The sequence below is a fragment of the Chrysemys picta genome, chromosome 13, assembly GCF_011386835.1.
Source record: "Chrysemys picta bellii isolate R12L10 chromosome 13, ASM1138683v2, whole genome shotgun sequence".
Lineage (NCBI taxonomy): Eukaryota > Metazoa > Chordata > Testudines > Emydidae > Chrysemys > Chrysemys picta.
Genome location: NC_088803.1, coordinates 39,690,629 through 39,715,347, shown reverse-complemented (window position 1 = coordinate 39,715,347; position 24,719 = coordinate 39,690,629). Strand labels below are relative to the sequence as shown.

The window sequence follows — 24,719 nt, the reverse complement described above, 5'->3', positions numbered from 1 at the left end:
TGCTGAAATGCACAGCCACCAGAATGCGTAAACTAGGCTGGAACGTGCCATTAAATTATGTCAGCACGTAGGAAAGGGCTTTAAAGAAACCTATACCCATTTTGATTATCCTAGCAATCAGACATCCCTAAGCTAGGGCTTTGTTTGCACCACGAACAAGGTGCAACTGGTCAAAAAAAAAAAAAAAAAAAAAAAAAGTAGACCCAAAATTTAGAGGATTGTAATTTGCAAAACCTGTATTGCCTACTGTGATAGGGTGACTACCCCACACATGTGGTGAAAGGGTTAATGGGGGCCTGGCCTAATTAATGATGGAACCTACCTGTGAAGGGGCTGGGTGGTGCTATAAACAGAGGACACATGAAGTAGAAAGGGGCTGCAAGGAAAAACTCTGAAGTTACACTCCTGATAATACGGAGTGGCGAGATCTGTAAGGAACAAGAAGCTCTTACACAGAGTGAGGAGAAAAGCCCAGGGACAGGCTTCGTCGGAGGAAGTCCAGGGAGGTGGCAGCAAGAGGGTGTAGTGTAGAGGATGTACCTGGGTTCCCCTACCAGTGACTGCTAAGGTGATGGGAAGCCCTTAAGATATGAACTGCTAGAAACTTTGAGAGAAGATTCCAAAACCCCAGGGCGACAGATTAGATGGAAGGACCATGGTATTATTGACTGATTTATGCTAGACTTTGTCAGCCTGAAGGGGGTGAAACTAAAGCACGAGCCACGAGAAGAGGTGGACCACTGAGGGACTGGCATGACTCTTGGCAAGGGGTGCTAGACTGGAGAGCTACTACACCACACTTGTGCTTTAAGGATTCACTCTAGCAGCGAGTCCACTCTTCTACACCAAGGACTGTGTAAATTAGGTAATTAGTTCATCTGAATACACATTCTGAATTCTGATCATTTGGGTATGCACTTATCCACACAAATTTAAACATTTGGGCCAAGATTTATAAGTTGCCATTTGGGAACCTCTAGGTAACAAGGGCAAGAAGGGGGAAAACAGGACTAACTATAGTTTCTATTGAAAGACACTAGCTGTATAGGAGCCCAATATATGATTGGAAGTTAAAAACACATCACACAACCCTAAATGCGCAACTTTAAAATGAGGGTAGAATTAAAGTTATGTGAGCTACCCTAAAACTGGCATTTCCTAACCTTCAAGTGTTTGACTTTGCCACCTAAACAAGATTCTATTTATCTTAAAGAGAAGGTTAAGGAGAGACTTGATCACAAACCAAGTATCTACACAGGGAACAGATATTTCATAATGGGCTCTTCAATCTAGTGGACAAAAGTCTAACAAGACCCAATGCCTACAAGTGGAAGATAGACAAATTCAGACTGGAAATAAGGAACAGTTTTTTTTTAACAGCAAGGGTAATTAACCATTGGAACAATTTACCAAAGATTTTGGCAGATTTTCCATTACCGGCAATTTTAAAATCAAAATGGGATATTTTTCTAAAAGACATACTCTACTCTAGTTCTAATAGGAATTATTTTGGGAAAGTTCTGTGGCCTCTGTTATACAGGTAGTCAGACTAGATAATCACACTGGTCCCTTCTGGCCTTGGAAACTATGAACGCTTAAATGTTTTCTGTATGTAAATATGTTCAGCAAAAGAAAAAAAATTGTAGAACTGAAGTCAGTGGAGCTATGCGGATTTTACACCAGCTGAGGATCTGACAATTTGTCAGTCCTTACATATTACAACCTTTTGTATTTCTAACTTTTCAAGCTTTTTTTTTTTTAAATCAATTATGGTTTTGATCACTTGTAGTGAAGGCTCTCTCTTTTTTTAAGAGACAACATCAATGAAGGTCTAATATTAGGCTAAAAGTTATATGCATGTCTTCAAAATTTAAATAAATTAGAAGGTTAAAACATGAAAACTAAGACTAAGAACGTAAGTTCACAATAGGTGGCAGGAATACATTGTTAAGATAGCTCAAAAAGGCTCATAACGTGATAGCTGAACAGGAAACAAAACTAAAACAGGAGCATCTATATTTAAAAAACAAAAACAAAAAACCAACATCTTGCTTCTCCCCTCTTCCTCACTTGCACAACTTTGTTTCCTATTCAACAACTCTCTTCACTGCTCCTGAAATGAGTGTGAGGGAAAAATATTGGAGGTGGAGACTGAAAAACAAAATGGCTCTTTGACAAGTATTTTTGCAGAGGAAAAGCTTTTACTATTTACAATATCAAGCAAGAATCAGTGCCAGGAAACAAACCACAGTCTTACTAGAGCGTCGAGATATAAGTAAGTTAATTCACCTCCTATGCAGTTTAGAGAAGGGAAATGAATCGTGAAGATCAGATACATTTCTTAATTTCCCCAATGATTGGAGGTTTTCAGATCCAGTACTTTGGCTCAGGCTCGTCTCTAGTTTAGTGGGTACATTTGAAAGTCTATTTAGTTTCTGAAGGAGTTTCTGCATTAGTTTGTAGAGCAAATTCAGATGCAGTTTTTGAAAGAAAATTTAGTTTTTGCAATTTTTGCACAGTGGTGTTTGGATTCCACTAACACGCGTTTTTATATGAACTAAAACTTATTTCATTCTCCCTGACCCTTAGGACATTTCAACCTTTTATAGGATGACATTTCAAGAGAGTTGCTACATAATATTTTAACTCCTGGACTGACAAGTGACAGTCTCAACTTCTTACTGATTGTCTTTGTTGTTATTTATACAAGGACATGACCAAAACCGAATGTTCTCTGATAACATATGTAGCCTTTTGGCAAATCTAAATATTTTTGTGAAAAGTGCTTGAGGAAAAAAAAATACTAAGCACCTGACAAGAGGCTTCTCCCACACCCTTTAAGACAATGAAACCAGATGGCTCTGGCTGCACACTCCGAGTACAATCATCAAGACAGTAATCTTTCCAGAGCTAGGACTCTCATTGTGTATGGGCTATAACAGAACAGTAGATGGCCCTGGAATGAATACAGAGATGCAATTCAGTGGAGAGGTTCTGATAACATAATTGATGGAAGGGGAACTGTGGAGTGACTTCATCTTTTGTGTTCACCCACGATCGTTTTTTTTATGTATATTACACACACACACACACACTTACTTTGAAATTAACCTTAAAGGGTTAAGGGAAAATAGAAATTAGAGTGCAAGACTCTACTGTACCTTTAATATTTTACAATATGTTTAAAATGGTATAGAACATGGGTTCTCAACCTTTTTCCTTCTGAGCCCCCCCCCCAACATGCTATAAAAGCTCCACGGCCCAGCTGTGCCACAACTGTTTTTCTGCACAGAAAAGCCAGGGCCTGCATTAGGGGGTGGCAAGTAGGGTAACTGCCTGAGGCTCCACACCAAAAGGGGCACCACAATGCTAAGTTGCTCAGGCTTCACCTTCAGCCACGAATGGTGGAGCTCGGGGCCCGGGTTGCAAGTCCCGTGTGGTGGGGCTTTGTCTTTCTGTCCTGGGCCCTAGGGAGTCTAATGTCAGCCATGCTTGGCGGACCCCATGAATTCTGCTCACAGCTTCCCGGGGGGCCCTGGACTGATGGCCCCTGGTTGAGAACCACTGGTATAGAACATAGCCCCAATTTTATATATACATAGATAATAGTTTGGGACAAACCAGGATTTAAATTCTTAGATTATTCCCCAAAGCCGCTTCCCCAACCCCCATGCTATTAAAAACCTCCAGTTCTGGGCTCCAGTCTCTGGGTTTCAGGCCCACCAGGGGAGGAGCAGGGAAAGAAGAGGAGCCACCAGGGCTCAGAAATATTTACCAGAGCTCTGCTCCGGCTGAATTTAAGCCCTGGGACAAACAGATTTTAGTTTTTAAATCAAATAGTTAATTATCCTTTAAAAATAAATAAAAAAAAACAAATTAGCTGAGAAATATGAGACCAAGTGACCATTTTAAAAACGTGACAAAGCAGGACTGCTCCCCCTCACTAGCTCTGCAGGAACTCAGTATTTGTGAAAATTGAGCAGACGATATTTTTGATATCAGAAACCTAGAAAAAATGCACAAGCCTTTTCAAATTAGCAGGATGGTGATGTTTCAAAATGCAAATAAAATAAGTGTTTTGCACAATTGCATCCAATACTAAAGAGAATGAGCCTGATTTTCAGTAAAGCATACTGGAATCTTAGTTCTCACTCTGCAAAAATTTTGACACAACTAACCCAGTCATACTCCGTTTCTCAGCAAAGCTTACCTGGCACAGTGAGGTTCCAAATACACTTACCAGAACACTACCAACCTACCAAAACGAAACTACATGGTTCACTTGTTTTGTCAAAGGTACGTCTTGGGACGTAGTATTTTGTTTGCTAATTCAAAAATCTAATACACAATGGAGGTCTCTAGTGATTTTTCTATTATACATTTTCAAAACTTGGAATTCAAATGCTTTAAGTTATCCTACATAGGTCTAAACTTTCTAGAACCGGACTGCAGCCTTACAGTATTGATTGCAAAAGACATCCGAATTTTGAGTATTAGAAGACTATTTATAAATCCTGAAAAATTTCATCCTCACATTATAAAGCTATATAGTGGACTACATAGAATATGGTCTCTTTAAAGGTTAGAGATATGATAATCTTGTTCAAATAGTTTCAAGGATTGTTCTAGCGCAAGGGCAGGAGATTGCAAAGTTGAAAAAATGCTTGATTTGGTCCTGTGCATAGACTTCGCCACTAATCTGTTTACATTAAACAATGCTAGCAAGAATCTCCAACTATTTAAAAATTCTCTTTAAATATAAAAATCTCACTTACCGACATCTTCCTTTTATACACAAAAGAATAATAAAAAGAAGAAACCTCTAACTGTATATTCAAATGCACCAGAGTTTGCAGCAGCCAGGGACCAGTTTTTAGCAACAGAAATAACAGAATAAACAGAGCACCAACACTCTGAAGTATGGGCTTAATCCAAAACCCACCTAAGTTAGTGGAAAGAGTTGTTTTTCCTCAAAGCTTCTATTGATAATGCACTGCCAAACTAGGTTAAATGTATATTGTCATAAGAAATGTGAATTGCAGGTGTCAAACTTTATGCAATGAAAACTGTTTCAAAAGCAACTGAATTACAGAAAAGAAGTTAGTATACGCTTTAACAGACAAGTCATTTCTGAAATCTATAGAAGGAGCCACAAATTGTCACATCTGCTGCCTTGTTCTGAATTAAAGGAGAGATCTAATTTCTTAAATATGTTGGGGCTATCTGTTCTACTCTGAAACAGCACTAAGAGTGGATAACTTTTAAAAAACCTAGAAACTAGATGTTTTACCTGTTTTAAGTTTATTTCATATGAATTGACACTGCTTTTATCAAATCTATTCTCTTGTGCATACTCAACCAACCATTTACTTCTTTCCAAAGAGGAGAGGGTTATTGGTATTGCCTATAACTCAAACAGAAAATAAGTTCACAAGAATAAAAAAATCACTTCATGTATTTGTGGTCAATATAGCCATAGTTTCAGTTCCTAGGTTCTTTACAGCTTAAGAACAAAAGGTTTTCCTATAATAAGGCACGAGTAGCCTCAAAACTGATCTTTCATCACACTGAAGCAAACCTGAAACTGTAACAGTGTAAGCAAACTACTTTCAATTTTTCGTGCAAAGAATATTTCAAGGTATTTCAAGTGTTTGGACTGCGTTTGATTCATTAAAACAAGACCACCACACAATAAGCACTGAGCTGTTTTGAAATTCTATTCTATCTGGGTTCTTGCACTGAACTCCGTCGTTGAGTGCATTCCAGAAATGCATTGAGCAACATGACTAAAATCTGTGCTATTTCTCTCATGTTCTCCCTAGGGGAGAAGTGTGTGGACTGTTTTGTTTTGCAATGTTGTACAAGTTTTCTTTTGCTTACACGTTGCCACATGTTTGATAGAGAAGGCAAGGCCAAAGAAATTCAGCTTGTGCTGAGTATAGAAGGTGGTGATCTTTGATGGTCCCCAAAAATCTGGCCATTTATTTTGGTACCTAAGAGGATGCTGAACTATTCTCAAAATCTGGACCGGATTCTGGGCGCGGAGTCCTTTTGAAAATTCTGGCCTAGATAAACAAAAAAAAGCATGGAGTATGCTCATTCCATGTGAACATGAACTAGCTGTAATTTAAGTTAACATTATAGGAATTACTTTACCATTTCTGTTTGGATTCTAGTCTCATACTTTTACAAGACTTGATCACAAAGAAATTTAAGAAACCCCCTGAAGGGACTGTGTGAAGATGAAAAAAAATAAAGGAATCACTTATGTTTTGTTAAAGTCACAAGTTTCACCTTGGGCAGAAATCAATATGCAGAAAATGAATCACTCTAGTCTGATTTCTTGTAATTGATTTCAGTATATTGAAACCACTACATACAAGACTTTGAACCACAAAAGGGTTCCTGTAAATGAACACAAGCACAGTAACTAAATCCTGTTTCATGAGCAGTCTTCCCCTTTCACATGCAACTTACCTAAGTTTTAGGTGTACACAGTACTTTACAGATACACAAACAGTAAAGATCTAACGCAAGCATTAGGTTACATGCAAGATAAAAGGTATGTATAACCCTGTACAAAAAGAACACACTGCAGCGAGTTTCAGAGCCTGGGGTCAACTGACTCAGGCTCCCAGTACATGGCTAAAAATAGCGGTGCAGACATGACTATTTGGGCTCTGAAACCCGGGGGGAGGGGGGAGGGGGGTCTTGGAGCCTGAGCTCCAGTCCAAGTGGGAATGTCTACACTGCTATTTTCGGCTTGACAGCACAAGACCAAACCAGTTGACCCAGGCTAGGAGACTGGCTTCCACAGGTTTTTATTTTTGGGGGTGGGGTAAGGAGCAGTGTAGACAAACTCACAGTGGAATGTGTTATTCGTAAAGCCAGTTGTGAGACTTTTCTATGTTATCTCACAAAGGAGTGTAGAATTGTGACATTAGCATAGAAGCTCTGTTCTGGGGTTGCAACACTTGTGATATTTTATTTCATTAGGGGAATAATTAGCATGTCCCCAGTTTCCTGTAAAGGCTCCTCATTATTGGCATGCAGCATTTAAAACAGTCACTAGGTCACATAGCAATACCTTGGAGACCTACTGCAAGTTTCCTTCACCATACTCCTTTCTTTAAACCAGTGACCTCAGTGGTTTAGGAGCCAAATTAGTAATCAATATTACCCTAAAGAGCCACAGTAGTGTGAATTCATGGTTTCATTTATTATTATATATATTGGGTTGTCAACCTTCCAGGAGTGTTCTGGAGTCTCTAGAAATTAAAGATTAATCTTTAAATAAATATTATGTCGTGATGAAACCTCCAGGAATGCGTCCAACCAGAATTGGCAACTCTCTATATAATTTTATTCTCATAGCGAAATGACTGACCAACTCTTATTTTATCAACTACAATTTGTTAGCATAGTAAAAGCATCCTGATTGGTTGTTAATTAAATCACAGAGTGTTTTAAAATCATGAGCTGCAAAGAGCCACAGGGGAGACATTAAAAAGCCACTTGCGGCTCACAAGCCTGAGTCTGAGTATCACTGCTTTAAATCCTTTGCTCTACAGTGGTTTGCCAAGGTTTCCATCCTGGTAAGTTGGCTCCTCCACCTTGGAAAATCCTGCAGATGGGAGGCCAAGCTAGTTGCCCTTTATTGTTTTTGAATCACATCTTCCCAAATGACATAGCAATTGCCTTAAATTGCAATTGCAGCCCTCTGCTTACCTGCATATTGCAAAGTTAAACCATGGAAACCTGGGTTTTTGCATTCTTGTTTTGGAATTTAAAATAGCCCTGGCATATCTATGACAGTAAGACAAATGTGTCTTGTTCCCTCAGTTGATATTTTGGCTCCAAATAGATTCCTGGGAGTTGGTTCCATACCATCTCTGCACTCAGCCTCTTCAACTGAGGAACCTCTCTGCAGTAACATTGTGGACTCTCTCATCTGTAAGTAAGGCAGGAATACTGAAGAGTCTTGCCTCTTCTTTTTTGATCTGAACATTTCCAGAAACTTCCCAGCTGAACAACATGCCTTTACATGGGTATGCAGCCACTCTCCCAATTTTAAAATCTGTGATGCATGAATATATACATTGACTGGACTCGCCAATATTTGAAAGAGTGACAATAACTCCAGCTCTCAACCAATTACAGATGTTGATATCCTCAAATTAAGTGATAAAATGAAACCTAGTAAGAGGCTTCAAGGCAATCAGATCCAGAGAATTAGCTTTGTGGTCTCATCTTTTGCCCTCAAATACAACATATTGCACTCTTAAACTCAGTGTACTTAATGAAACAGACTGAATCCTTGTATTTTACTGTTTCTCAAGCCTCAGTATAAAGATTTCATTTCACACTAGAATATCTGCCTGAAATTCGGAGAATGGCAAACGAAACTGATCTGTGGTATCTGTGTCCTTTCACCTTTTCCTGGAAAGTATGCTTGTCTTTTAATCAAGTAGCACAGCAGTTTAACTACATAACAGCCAAACACTGCAACCATTTACTCAAGACAAATGCTTCAAGAACATTTCTAAAATGTGTTTTAAGTCATTAAAAACAAAACACAACACAAGCAACTTCAGCATACATTTCAAAGGAAACATTCCCAGCCCTGACTTCCAGACATCCTTTTCGTTTTCGGTTCTTTATGTCCATATTATTTATCAGTTAATTTATCAATCTGATCCAATTTACTCTTCTAGTACTTCCTGGAATCAACAGTTTGTAGCTATTGCAATGAGTAAAGGAAGTTATACTACTCCATTCCACAGAAAGGTAGTCAAAGCCCTGCATGCTGAAACCTGTCTATCACTGACTGAATTTTGTTACTGTTTTTAATACGCTTCATTGTAGTTTGCATGCCAAGAGGACACAGGCAGTACATGTGTGTGCACATGAGCTTGTACATTTATTCAGGCCTTTACAGAATTTTAGTATAAATTTCAGCATATAACTCATATCCCAAAAATTAAATGGTCTAGTAAGTTTTAAGAGGTAAAAAAAAAAAAAAACAACCACCACACATTAAGTATCTCTGTGCTGGACTTATAAATAAATACATTACACTTGAAGTATAAACACACTGCTATATTATATAGCTGTTCCTTGGACACCTGAATGTCAACTTTTGGAATACACTGTTACTAGGGTGAAATCTGATTAGAACATTGATGGTTCAGCAATCTGAGTTCCTTGCTATGAAACTGGAAGGGGGTGGGGAGGAGTGCACCTTTCTGCCAAGTCAAAATAACTCTTATGACGCAACAGTGATCTTTCTTCTAATTTTGCCGGTTCACAAAAGGCTTTACCATGGTATCATGAGGCTCCTGAATGCATCAGTTCACCAAATCACCCGTGACTACGGCCAACTGATGCTCCTGAGTTCTTGTTGGCACCATTTGTGCTCTTCAGTTAGATAGACTTTCATCTGTTATTGTCATTAATTCTGTGATTGAGTTTGTGACATGGGAGAAGGAAATTTTGATCACCATTACTTTAGGAATCTAGCAACTGTGGGAATGCTCCCTTTGGTTGACAGCCATGCAAGAATAATTGTACCCTTCTTCTGTCAGTAGAAGGAGAAGCATTTCTTGGAGTCCTTTTTGGCCCTTGTAGGATGTGTATTCCTAGGTCCCTTGGGAAAAATAAGAGCTTTAGATTTTATTTTCTTCCTTCCCCTGACCATTAAGGTTATAGAACAGGATTGTCCTTGGCACTGGCTGTCAGAGTAGAAAATTAAAAGGATGTCTGGAAGTCAGGGCTGGAAATGTTTCCTTTGAAGTGCCTGGGGGATGGGGTGGGGAGGGGTCAGGGAGAGCCTAAGAGGTGCACTTCTTTAAGATTTTAGGTGCCCCTACATGAGAATCCAAACAAGCAAAAACAAAAGGATTACTACTCGTGGGAGTCAGAACTGCTTTGTCCTTTGAATACCTTGTTTCCTGGGGCTGCCCTAGAAGTCTACTCCGACCATTACAGAGGGGTGCAATCTAGTGTGTTGAGCACATGATTAATCTGTAACTACTGACCTCTGTACCCAATGCCTATTCACTTTTTGGAAGCTGGTCAAATCACATCTGCCATATTCTATAAAAGAGATAATACCTACTTTGCGGCCTATTATGAGGATTGGAGTTTAAGTCACACACACTTCAACTAGATCAGTGGTTCTCAACCTATTTACCACTGTGGGCCGCATATGCAGCTTTTTATATGTTACATGGGCCAGATCCACAGAGTCTGTGTTTGTGTGAGAGAGAGAGACAGACAGACCGACCCTGAATGGCCCTGAGGATGTCACATGGACTGCAGCTGTGTGCTGACTGGGCCACAAGCAGCCTGTGGGTTGAGAACCACTGAACTAGATATTCAAAAGTTGCCAGATTCAGGTTGCAGCTATGCATGACTTCTGGAAAGTAAAGAAATTTTAGGATATTCTCTCCTGCACATCACTAAGGCATGTTAAAACTATACTTAATTTGTAAAAATTCAAAGATCTAATATAGTTGAACATGTGGGACAGTACACACACACACACACACACACACACACACACACACACTAACCATTTATAGAAGCTGGTTTTGATAAGTCTGTGTGTAAAATATTAAAAGCCAAATAAATATGCCATCAGCTAACCAAGACTAGTAAAAATATGTTGTGAATTTATTTTTAATGCTAACTTGCTTCTGACTTGACAGCATCAGGAAACTTGTAAACTCTTTACACAAACGCTAAATCTCAAATTAAATGCCAAAAGGTTTTCCAAGTTCTTAAACTAGTACAGTTATTTTATAACATTGCACCTTAAAACAGCAGAAAAGATGTTCAAATACCAGGACAGGTGATATTTTACTTTGTTTTAAAATTTGTGTGATCACAGCTGATTTAATATTGTTCAGCTTAGACGGTAACACTACAGGAAAGCATTTTAAAAATAATGTAAATCACAAGCCTTTTGCACAAGAGGTGTAGGAGTTAAGGTTATCACAAGTTTCAGTTCACTACTCTTGACACACTATTTTAAAACTTAGCAACAAGTCACAACACACCAAATGGTCATAGTCTCCCATCAGGGGCTTTACTAGGCAAGATTAAGTTTAGTGCATTCATTGCTAAGTTCTCCACTAATGTATTTATAATACAAAAAAAAAAAAAAAAACCCTCTCTAAACAACATTCAGCATAAGGAAAAGGAGGGGGGTGCTAAAAATATGTTTAAACAAGCAATATAAGTTTATAAAGGCACTATCACTATGGTAAGGAGTATGATATAGTGTCTACTCTACACAGATGTCTTTCCAATGTTTGTGTATACAGTACCACCAGATGCATATGAGGCATTGACTGAGCAAAGGTATGGTCCCTGCTCCACAGAGCTTGGAGTCTAAACTGACCATGTAACAGGAGATTCTTCTCTGATCATTTGCCACTGTTGCTGAATATATGCAAAATCATCAAGTGAGGAATCACACCTTTGTGGTATGGACTTTGCTTGTTCTTTATTATTCTCTGCAAAACTGACTGCTGAATCCACATACATTTTTTGCTACTGCTGGCACTCTACGCAATTTATGAAATGAAGTATTTTAAATGCTGACATGGAAACTGAGTAAGAACACAAGAACGGCCATACTGGGTCAGATCAAAGGTCCATCTAGGCCAGTATCCTGTCTTCTGACAGTGGCCAATGCCAGGTGCTTCAGATGGAATGAAAAGAGCAGGTAATCAAGTGATCCATCCCCTGTCGCCCATTCCCAGCTTCTGGCAAACAGAGGGTAGGGACACCAACGCTGACCATACTGGCTAATAGCTATTGATTGACCTGTCCTCCATGAACTTATCTAGTTCTTTTTTGAAGCCTGTTATAGTCTTGGCTCTAGTCTATAGTAGAGTGATGTCAAGGTCATGAATGAAGGGAACAGTAGCTTTCATAAAACCTACTACCTGGACAATTCTTTAGCAACACTTAGTCTGTTTGACAAATATGCTGTTTACATTACAATTGTGTCCTGCACAAAATTTTAGTTTGAACAATGGTTATTTGAACATTAGTTCCAAAATATAAAATATTCTCCAATCTTCCACAGCTGCCAACTTAACTTCCATGTTTACCTGCGTCTTGCGATATACAGTATTTTTTTCTAAAAGCTCTAGCTCCTGAAGTCATGCACTTACAGAAGAATCTCAGCTCCTTTTTTTTTTAAAAAAAAATCCACCCTAGCAAAGAAACCTGGTTCTGTAGTGAATTGTAATCAGTTTCTTACTGACTACAGCACATCTTTCAAAATACCTTTCTGTAAGCATAGTGAATTAGTTTTGTTATACAAGTACTTTTCCTCAAGAAACTTTCATTTTCATCTTGTGTAAAATCAGACATTTTCAGTCACCATGGCCACATAAGTGTTTTGATTTGTGCATGCACTGTTTTGGGCTGATAAGTAACAAGCTTGCTGACCTCAAACTTGTCTATTTCTTCCACAGTGATAAATCCTACAGTTATACATTTACATCAGTTTTAAAAGGTAATTGTATGGGTACTGCTGAGAACTAAGGACATTCTAAACTAGCTTAGAATAGCAATTTTAGAGTTTAGTTTATTCATGGTAGCCTCTCATTGGTTTGCATACTGTAAAAGCTCTAAAGGTTACTTACCTCTCATAAGCTTTTAAAAGTCTATTATATTACTAAGTTTTCACAGTATGGTACTGTTATATAAAATGCCACAGGGTACTCGGACTCTAGAGATTGACCGCTGTTTTTTCTAAAACATTTCATTTACAAAGGCTCACATTCTTATTTGACAACGTAAAGTCAATCTTCTCTCTGGCACTTTCAGAAGTGGAAAGAGTCTTGATTCATAGTTATTTGCTTAAGAACATATATTTCTGGTGTAGACCTCTGGTTTGACATGCAAGTGCAAAGTTTCAGTAACGTGCACAGAAGAGTTAGCTACTATACATATATAGCAGCTAAATTATGAAATTGATGGACATGAGCACACTTTCCATTGCCAAACCATCTAGGATTTGCAGCAAGACTTTCTGCAATCTCTCTCTACATTTCTATAAAGAAAATAAGTTTTTATTTGGAAGTTCGTGGTACTGCATGAGAAACCAAATTATATTCTTTTTAGCCAAACTCCAAATATAAATATTGCATCTGGACCATCTGTCCCGAGTTTCTGCCCAATAAGCTCTTGCAGATGCCAATACTGGAAGGGTGTTATTTTCAAAAGTGCTTAGTGTTGACTTAACTCTCCTTCCATTGAAGTCAATAGCAAAACGTCCATTGGTTTCAGTGGAAGCAGTGTTAGACCAATGCTGAGCATTTGAAAATCCCATCCTAAATTCTTAAGACTGAGTATTAAAATGGAAATATTGGTAGTTCCACATGTACTAGATTTCATCCTTTATTACCAACCGTTCTTTCTGCAAAATAAGACAACCCAAGAGAAATGGTGCATTATTAAAATCACTTGATGAAGGCTACTCAATGTTAAAAAAAAGGTGCTATCACACTGTTGAGCCATCTGGCATCCTCAGAACAGTTTTCCTTTAGTTTAAATGTACTACATCAGTTCATTTTATCAGGGTGTTACAAACAGGGCAGGTGGGAGTGGGGGGGGGGGGGGGGGAGAAAGAGAATAACCAATGCAAACTGCTATACTCTTATCTTATCCTCTCTGGGTGAATAAAATATATAAAAAAAAATAAAACCCACCAATAAAATTGGTGTTAAACCCTTGAAAACAACAAATGTTAGGGTCTAGTGAATGCTTGTGGCATAAAAGACTATGGACTTACTAAGTTTTTCACTCAGACTGACCACTCAATACTGAAGTCAGAGGTTGAAGGATGAAAATCTTTACACTTATTGCTTAAGCACATGCAAATGTAACTATTCTCATAACTTCAACCCTGAATTGACTAGGCTAGCAGTACACTCATTGAAGGCTAAAATAAGCCATTTAAGTTTAATAGATTTGCACAACTCCTAATATTAACAGGATAAAAATCCTGTCAGTACTAGGTATAACACACCTAATACTTTATGAATATATCAATGCTAGTAATATCAGTATTATTTTCACACTTTGAACACCACTACAGAACACACCACATAGTCGAGAATTCCAGTTCTCTTTCCTCTTGCATAAAAATCAAGTATCTAAAACTATGAGATATTATAGAGACAGTATTAAAATATACAGGAAAGGGAGTCACAAATTTTTAAATAGGAAGTTGTGAACACATTAAAACAAGATGCAGACTTTACAGTTAAAGACTTTTGCACCATACATTGGTCTATTAATTATCTTACCTAAAAGGGGTGCAGATAATTCAAGTTTTCTACAGGTTTGCTTTAAAGACTTAAACAAAAAACACAAAACAAAAAAACCACACTAGTGAAGTGTTTCTGAATATCAGATGAACAACATTATACTCCATCATGCAAGAGGATTTCCCTTTTTTACACAGTTAATTTCTTCTGGTTGAAATCCTGTGGCATTTTAGTGTTTTACAATCTACGGAGTAAGAGTGCTCTACTGCAAACTTAACCCTCAGTAAACAGCGGAGGTAGGCCCTCTCTGCAGAGACAGAGGTATTGTCACACTGTTAGTAAAAACATCATAGCATTATTAGGATATTCAAATCCACATTTTAAAAACTGAGTGCATGCACAATTACCAGGATTACACATGCATTTTGTTCATGCACATGCAATAATTCACCCTTGCTATCACAGCAGACCCAACAAAGATGCACACTTTCACTAGCAGTTTTTCATTACATTCCCAAGATCTGAATTCGCAGGTTTCAGGTAGTTTTTATTTAGGTAACAGCTAACCAATAAACTCCAACTATTTATTTTTAAACTAGCTTTATCACTCATTTATTGATTGAGCTTAAAGATCAAAGGTGTGTGTGTGTGTAGAAACCATTACACTACAAAATGGCATGGACAGTTAAATTTGTTTGTAAATCTGTTTTGTAGCATATTTCTGCTGATCATGAAAAATATGGAGAAACATGGGCATGCAATTACTTAAATATGCAAGTTTGGAAAACAAACTTAAGTGCTTGTTGTAGGCAGATTTCAAGTTATTGAATGGTGCCCTCTTCCTTGTTACCAAATCACTTATGCAGTTCACACTAAATCCTTTTGGGAATAAAAAGGAAAGCTGGATTAGGATTACTTCCATTTCCCCATTTGGGCCTGTACACTTTTATGTAACACCCAGAAATTTTATATTCGATTAAGGCTTTCATTTAGAATATTATAACAGATAAACTTCAGTTGTGTGCACTTGATGAATGTTTAGAGTGTTGTAAACTCTGTTCTAAGAAAAATCAATACTTTTCTTGAAGAGAAACAAAAACGTAACCACTGAATCCTATAAATGGAGAAAGGACCACAGTTCACATAAGCCTAGTTGAGTGAAGTTTTAGACACACATGCATCTGACAGAAAAGAACTAGCTTCTCTTATATGCTTCTAAATGCAATATAAATTTAAGTTCTTAATTTCTTTATGCTAAAATTCTATGCTTTTTTGCTACAGAGAACAGGCTTCTATTATGCAATGAAAAAATGTCTCCATTTGTGAAAATTAGTCTTTGCTAACATGCACCAAGAAAGTATATTTATGGAACAAAGACATAATTTGAAGGAATTTGATCATGATTGAAAATTAAATATAAATTCCAGTTCTGTATGAGATTAACAGTAGGCTCTGAATACCTTGCTCCATCTATGACTGACAAGCAGCTTAAGAAATTTGTGTAGAAAGACACAAAACCAGCTACCTCACAAAGGACAATGAAAACAGGCCATATTCTTGCCTCTTATTCTACATTTAATTTAGCATTATTTCTGTAATTTACAAAGTGATAACGAACAACTAGCATACAGAAACCATAGCAAGGCAAAGTACACCTGCTATGGTGACGGCACCATACATACACCTCTACCCAGATATAACGCTGTCCTCGGGAACCAAAAAAAAAAAATATCTTACCATGTTATAGGTGAAACTGCATTATATCGAACTTGCTTTGATCCGCCAGAGCGCGCAGCCCTGCCCCTCTGGAGCACTGCTTTACTGCGTAATATCCAAATTTGTGTTATATCGGGTCGTGTTATATCAGGGGAGAGGTGTATCATATATACAAACAGACCTTATTCATGTAGGGGTATGTCTACATTGCTAAGAAAGTGTGTTAATTCAGGTTAGCTAACCCAGGTTAAAATAGCAGTGAAGACAAGGAAACTGAGCATTTAACTCTCGTTGAACTGGAGCTGCTAAACCCAGGATCCCCTATAGGCTCTGTCTCAAGCTGCTAACTTGAGTTTAAGTTGCCTGATCTTCACTGCTATTTTAACCTGAGTTAGCTAACGCAAGCTAAGAACATACTTTTTGGCAATGTAGACATACCCCAAGAGAGAACTGGGCCTTATGCATTTTTTTCACCTGAAGGGTGGAAGCAGCCTGGATTCAAAGAATGACTCTGGTGCTAAATAGGGATGTCCTGATGTCTTTCACAGACATGCTAACAAATTAGGGCACCACTGTAACACTCCAGCACATTAAAGACAAAAACAGGGCTAGGTAAGGCTAGCATGCATGGGATTTTTTTAGTAGTTTTCTTCATGCTAACAATTCAGATTTGAGAGTTGAAAGCAAGTTACACAGGAGAGATAGGATAAACACTTTCTCATTTCATGATCTATTAGCATTGTGTCCAAAGCAATTTACCAAGGACCACCCCTCTGCAAAGCCAAATGACTAGCAAGGACTTGCATCTCTATATTTAGGGAACTCTTTGGAAACATACACCTCCTATTACTTCCCTATACTCTTTTACAGTCCAGACCACACTGCCATGCCGATTCCACCACACCCTGCAACTTGACTAGTCTCTTGCTCATAAAATTCCACTTCCTGTCAGCATTGGCCGATATCAGCTCCCAAGTTATAAAGCATGTTTAAGCAAGATTACTTCAAACCCCCGTTAGCAGTACTAGTATTTAAAGAAGCTCACTGAATAAAAAGTATGGAGTACATCCACCTCCAGAAACATCTTAAGAATGCAAACAAAAACAAAAGGGTAAAAATATAGGCAAAAAAAAATGCTTAGATACGTTAAATTAAAGACCACCGGGCACACAACAGTGTCCATGGATGATTAACTACTAAGCCTGCACATAAGCGCAGTACCATATTTTGCTAGAAGTGGGGATGGGAGCACTGTGTATTTAATGGCAGATTCAAAGCCTAGAGAACCAAAAGCACAGGAATTTACATATATAAAGTCTCTGATATGGAGAATGCACACTGTAGGGAAGGTTTTACACAATTAAGAATCCTTACAGGACAGGCAAATGACCTTAAAATTCTGGAGTTCACACAGCACAGGTATCCTAGTGACACCTGAGAAAATTTGGAATTGTTTGTTTTTTTGGATAACTACTGCTGGAAGCACCACTAATCTAAGTAGCAGTATTATCTTATTTACTGCTATTAAAGCCGTCACAACAATGGCACATAAGCCTCTGTGAGCAGCACAAGTGACTCACCTTTGCAGAGTCCAGAACAGATGCTGTAGAAAAAAACTAAGCAACTTCCTTTCTTGTTGAGTCTGGTTTAATCCTGGAAGGGACCATCTTTTTCTGCCTCTGTACAGAGCACAACATAATGGGTCTCTGGTCCATAAATGATATAATATAACTTCGGTGTAATGCTTTGCATCTAGGAAGCTCAGGTATTTTTTGATTAAATACACTCATTCCATAAAAAGATTTTCCTTTGCTCTGCATCCTTCTTGACACACTTTCAAAATACAATTATAAAAATACTAGACTACTCATGTAATAACACTTTCTACAATAATAAGCCAACATAATCTGACGAGGTTCAACAAGGACAAGTGCAGAGTCCTGGACTTAGGAAGGAAGAATCCCATGCACAGCTACAGGCTTGGGACCGACTGGCTAAGCAGCAGTTCTGCAGAAAAGGACCTGGGGATTACAGTGGATGAGAAGCTGGATATGAATCAGCAGTGTGCCCTTGTTGCCAAGAAGGCCAATGGCATATCGGGCTGTATTGGTACGAGCATTGCCAGCAGATCAAGGGAAGTGATTATTCTTCTCTATTCGGCACTGGTGAGGCCACACCTGGAGTATTGTGTCCAGTTTCCCCCACCCCCCCCTACAGAAGGGATGACAAGGAGAGGCTGATGCACTGGGGTAATTTAGTCTGCAGAAGAGAAGAGGGAGGGGGGATTTGATAGCAGCCTTCAACTACCTGAAGGGGGGTTCCAAAGAGGATGGAGCTAGGCTGTTCTCGGTGGTGGCAGATGATAGAACAAGAAGCAATGGTCTCAAGTTGCCATGGGGGAAGTCTAGGTTGGATATTGGGAAACACTAGTTCACTAGGAGGGTGGTGAAGCACTGGAATGGGTTACCTAGGGAGGTGGTGGAATCTCCTTCCTTAGAGGTTTTTAAGGTCAGGCTTGACAAAGCCCTGGCTGGGAGGAGTTAGTTGGTGTTGGTCCTGCTTTGAGCAGGGGATTGGACTAGATGACCTCCTGAGGTCTCTTCCAATCCTAATATTCTATGATTCTATAACCTAGCATCAGAAAACATTTAAAATCTTAATCTCCCAAAATATTCCAAATCCTCCATATCTAGGGAAAACATATGGGACTTGCAACACTCTCTTAAAGTTGATAATGTGGGATTACTTCAGACCAGGGATGAGGCAGCAAGTTCAAAAGCTGAGGTGGCTCTCACAAGGTGCCTTGCCACTCTTATGAGTGGCATGCCAGCTCTGGTGGCTGTGTTGATCTCATCTGTGGCAGCATTAGTTTATTGGTTTGGGGCTTCAGACTTTGCCATCGTTTCTGTTGTGGGAAGAAGCATTTGATGAGCCCTCCCCTTCCCCAATCCCTGGAGCCACTGCTACCTCTACCCCCCTTCTGCCTCAGCATGCCACCTCAAGAAACTAGGCACTAACTGAGAAGACACGTTCTCACTCTTATACAGTATACATACCACATTTCTATGACTTAGCTTTTAGCATCTGAGTTCATGGTTGCAGAGTCTTCAATAACAGCTCTACTAGAGCACATGGTGACTAAGGGCAACCACTGTCACAGGCAAACTCTTTGCTTTATACTACTGGCTGGAAACCACCCCCTCTTTGTTCTGACTAGTCCTCTTGACAACACTCATTGACAAAGATGGGGACTCAGCAGTTGAGTAATACTGGCGGAGCACTCGAATCAGAGGATGCAGCTGCTGGATCACAGCAGATATTATCCTTCAGGTGCTTACTATGCTTGAAGTTTTATGTTACTTATGAAACAGTATCAGTAAGAGAAGCCTTGCGCTGCACTTATGTGATGCTTTTGGAGAAGATCAATATTGCTGATTTAACTAGCAGTTTTCATCAAGCTCTTCACTACTTCTTGTGAACCTGGCATGCTATCATCCCCACTATCTGACACACGCAAGTAGGCAAATTGCAGCTTATGCGGAAAACTTCCCTTTATCAAAAGTTTAGGAAAGAAATATTGCTCTGTGGTTCAGTCAGCTGTATAAAGGAGGAGAACAAGGATAGTTTATGGAGACCTTCTAGACTAGTGTAGCAGTCACTGAACAACATTTGTACTGGTCAGTTGTAATATTTCCTCCATGTTGAGGAGCTTTTTTAATTGGGAAAAAAGTGCCCATGTTATGCATGTAGTTTTTACGTTTAAGACGCAATTTAGTATTTGTACAATTCTCCCTCCAACTCCCAACCCTCTCCCAACTTCAGCCTCTTGCTATCCCAGTTAATCTAGTGTTTGTGTCAAAGGCCATAAGCCAATTTTTCCCTCCACTGGCCTGCACCTTGTGCAATCAGTTACACCTGCCAGAAGTGGGTGTAAAATGCTACCAGTCAGAATGGTGGCAATTTATACCCATTTCACACTAATGTTACACAGGTATAAATGACTGTGCAGGGCAGTGGAAAAAAACAGGCCTCATGTAATAGTGGAATTGAGATCATCTGACCCAATATGGGTTATTTTTCTTGCCAGCAAAAGGAAGTAGAATCTATCTTAGTCAAAAGATTCATTTTAAAAATAGATCTTATCTATTTTCCTTGTGATCACACTTAAAGGTCACACTGTTTATAATACTGGAACCTGTTGCTGTGGAATTACAGGATGATATAAACAAGTAATTTTCATTGAAATGTGTACAAGAAAAAAAAGGGGTATGAGAACATTTACTCTGTATGTCCACCAGTTACTCCTGTTCCACAAAGGATCTGACAAACAGAACAGCTTTTAGTTAATGCTGAGACACATTCTATATTTGGTAAACTAAGCATCTCCGTGGAAATGTGAAGTTCTGAGCTGGAAAGGCAAGAAAATGCATCAGAAGAGCATTCATTTTTAACCTAATCAACCTAACCATCAACAACTGTGCTTTAAAAATAAGTGAATCCAACGAGGTAGTAAAAAATGGTACATTTTCTGTTTACCAGACATCTGACAGTTTTCTTTCTGCCCTTAACAGTACCTGTGCAGCTCCACTAACATTATTGGGGCTATGTGGTGAAACCAAGGGCATAAATTTCCCTCCAACATTTTTTTTTTTTTTTTTTTTAATTGTGAGAGGATTCAAATTTCTTACACAACAAGGGAAAAACACTGAGCTACACGCTTAACCCTGGTTAAATCACTGATGCCCAAAACCAATATCCTTTAAGGTGGGATCTTAACCCTCACTGAACATTTTACCCTCCTGTAGTGAAGATACCTTTCTTCTTTTGTCTCATGGTTTGTGTTTGCAGTGCATTCACCAGAATCAACAGCTGAGTCAGCTATAGCTTCAGATGGTGGGAGTTGCAGTTGTATGCACAGAAGGAAAACAAAGATACTGCTATGGAAGGGAGGAGACGGTTGCTGCACAGAGCATGCTGCTTACTGTTTTCCATAGCACTATCTCTTGAAGGAAAAATGGAAATGGGAAAAAAAGAAAATAAAGAGCTACCTTACTGCCTGGCTCTCCTATTAAAGCAGGAAGCAACCGTGAAAAGACAAGATGATGCCCAAATGTTCCAGAGAGGAGGAATACAGCCTTAGTCTGCAAGCATGACAGTCTCTGAAATAAGCTTCATTAATGTAAATACTGAAATATTATTAAAAGTACTTACCCAGATAAAGCCACAATAGATTCATCTAAACCAGGTTACGTTTTCATTAAATCCAGCTCCTAACCCATTTCTCCTCTCCGTCCCCAAAGTAAGTCTGTCCAGCTACATATAAGAACTTGTATCTCACAGTTTTTCCATTCAAAGGATTAACTCTTTGGAAGTTGAACATACATATATATGCCTTAAACCAGTAATTTCAAAAGACTACTCTTAAAATGTTAAGATAGCATTTGGTTTACCATAACAGAGTGGATAGGAACAGATGATAGGTAGTTGGTGAAGAGGCCATAAGCCACTGGTTAAGGTGGAAATGTACTCACATGAACCTCCACATGAGACACAGAACAGTCAGGAGCAATGACAATTTGTCATGGCACTATTTTTTGAGAGTTAAAATCCATTCATTTTTTCAGATATTAAAAAAGTGATCAATCACAGCCAGCTCAGAGGTTCTGTTAACTTTTCCACAAACTCTGATGCCCTTTACCACCTCACTACTCATGAGTGGAAGGGCAATAACTACTCATGGAAATAATTTGGTCAACATTTGATATTTTAGCACATCAGCTTGTATGAGGTGGAAGCTGGAACTAACTTCCCCAAAGTTAAAACAAAAAGGCCTCTAATTTAAAAACTTTGTTTGGAAGATCTTGCAATATGCTATCCAAACAGATCTTTCACTATCTTCTCCCATTCTCCTTCTCAACATGTTAAGATCGGTCATGCCTGTACAAAGAACCTTCTTTTAAGTTAGCTCTCATATTCTTGAATTTCCCTGCTTTCCTGGCATATGCTCAAAGTCAACTGCATCCAATTCTATGATCCCATTTCTTAGCATTAGGTTAATCTTACCAATACTGCTTTATAATTTAGTTTTCATGAAGTATCTCCCATAGTTTAGAAAACCAAATACTCCTGTGAACTTAATGATTTATTGGACAACATATTAATCTATACTGATCTGACTACACAGTCCAGTTAATTGAATATGTGGTGCGTCAGAATGCTTTCTGCACTTCTCATTTTAAATGTGACAAATAACAGATTGCCAAACTCATCTGTCAAAATTAATTTTTAGCAGAGTCAAAGATCTTTAGATGCCAAATCATTCAAGAGAGATAGGACTGTGAGGTTACCGTAGCCCTCAAAATTTTTGAATCTCAGATTTCTCTTTTTAAAATCTGTGGAATCCTTCACCACTGAGCAAGTTAGCTATTTAGTAGTTTTCATTTGCTGTGTGCACTGTATGAAATCTTACTTCTCTCTGTGTTTTCAGCCACTATACATTATGACATTCAATAGCAAAGATTGAAAATAGTAAGTGGCATATAAACTAGCTCGGTGGTTAACTACTTTATGCATGGTCTCCTCTCCTATCTATATTACTTACTATGTTTGGATTTCTGAGAAGTTCAACTTTGCTGCAAAGTTCTATTATCTATGCCTGACTGACTTTGTGTAGCTTTGGTGGGTGGGGGTGAGTGAGTGAGAGAGAGAGAGAGAAGGAAAATTAAAATACTTTAAGAAAAAAAACACACAAGTAAGCATGGTAATGTCACTGATTTAGACTTCTATACCATGCATAATTTAAAATTATGTTTTATTGAAGTCAGAGATACTTCATCTCATGCTCTGCCTACAAAACTATACCTCAAAGTAGCACGTCAAGCAGAATTTTAGGTGTTTCACATTTAGTAATTAAAAAAACGTAGATGAACATAACTATTTTGCTTCTCCAAAGCAGTGCAGACTGACCGACGCATGTTCACTTTCATCATCTGAGTCAGCTGCCACCAACAAAAGGTTGATTTTCTTTTATTGGTGGTTTGGGTTCTGTAGTTTCCACAGTGGAGTGTTGCTCTTTTAAGACTTCTGAAAGCATGCTCCACACCTCATCCCTCTCAGATTTTGGAAGGCACTTCAGATTCTTAAACCTTGGGTCGAGTGCTGTAGCTATCTTTAGAAATCTCACACTGGTACCTTCTTTGAATTTTGTCAAATCTGCTGTGAAAGCGTTCTTAAAACGAACATGTGCTGGGTCATCATCCGAGACTGCTATAACATGAAATATATGGCAGAATGTGGGTAAAACAGAGCAGGAGACATACTATTTTCCCCTAAGGAGTTCAGTCAAAATTTAATTAATGCATTATTATTATTTTTTATCAGTATCATCAGCATGAAAGCATGTCCTCTGGAATGGTGGCCAAAGCATGAAGGGGCATATGAATGTTTAGCATATCTAGCACGTAAATACCTTGAAATGCCAGCTACAAAAGTGCCATGCCAATGCCTGTTCTCACTTTCAGATAACACTGTAAGTAAGAAGCCGGCAGCTTTATCTCCCGTAAAAATAAACAAACTTGCCTGTCTGAGTGATTGGCTGAACAAGAAGTAGGACTGAGTGGATTTGTAGGCTCTAAAGTTTTAAATTGTTTTCTTTTTGAATGCAGTTCTGTAACAAAACAAAACAAAACAAAAATCTACATTTTAAAGTTGCACTTTCACGATAAAGAAATTGCATTTCGGTATTTGTATGAGGTGAATTTCAATTGGTTTTCTATTGTTTAACAGTGCAATTAATCGTGACTACTTTTTTTTTTTAACCTTGATTAATTTTGAGTTAATCGCGTGAGTTAACTGTGATTAATCGACAGCCCTAGAGAAAAGCGAAATTTAAAGTGGCAAGATCTCTGATCACACTCCAGAAGGGAGATCCACAGTGTTGGGCCAGCCATCATGAAAGGCCTGTTCCTTGTCTCTCACAAATTTAACCCTTGCAGTTTAAGATTTCATAGTTCGTGTAGAATGCTGTTGTTCAGAGAGAATGTGTTCTTAGCTGTCTAAGACTAGTGTCATGGAATGTGTAAAACCAGTTATACCTGCCAATGACAAGAATAAGTATATTAAGCCCACTTGAAAAGTGGTCATCTAGTTCCACTGAAACCAATATTTTCATAGCTTGCCTTGTACAAAGATTGTTTCAGACTTCTTGCAGAAAGGCTTTTCAATAAATCATGGACATCCTCTACACCTACAGAACAGAGCAGAAAGGATATTATTTTTCATCTTCCCCAGCTGTCTTAGAACTGGGTACTTTTTCCTTATTAAACCACCATCATACAAAACAGTCCTTGAACTTGAAGTGAAGCACAGAACTTAACAGACACTTGTATACACATGACAAACTAATCGAGGGTGACAGTGATCAAGTTGAATTTCAACAGGTTGGTGGTTTAATAAAGAGAGATTTTTTTCCTGAATTTCTTCTCAAGTTTCACTTACAGATGAGAGAACTGGTTTTATCTTCCAATCCTGGTGATTTTTTTCCCTAAGAACTGCAAACATTTAGGGTAATTACTGAGCATCTGCTTTCCCGTGACAGGTGCTAGTACACTGCAATTCTCAACAACTATTTCATGAACATGTGCTAACAGTTTTATTTTCAAAATAATGAAGTTTTACATTTATAATTATATAAATATGCACATTTAAAATGTT

General features: G+C 38.4%; 1 protein-coding gene across 5 annotated transcripts in view; it reads right to left on the bottom strand.

Annotated features, from left to right (window-relative positions):
• PTPN1 (protein tyrosine phosphatase non-receptor type 1) overlaps positions 1 to 24,719 on the bottom strand; it is a 58,233-nt gene that overhangs the window by 25,783 nt on the left and 7,731 nt on the right. Inside the window, exon 1 of one of the 5 annotated variants that reach the window (XM_065565979.1) lies at positions 17,588 to 17,681. The exons of the other annotated variants lie outside the window; for them this stretch is intronic. The gene's annotated coding sequence lies outside the window, so the exon portion shown is untranslated. Of the gene's footprint in view, positions 1 to 17,587; positions 17,682 to 24,719 lie in introns of those variants that run through there. 5 annotated transcript variants of the gene reach the window in all.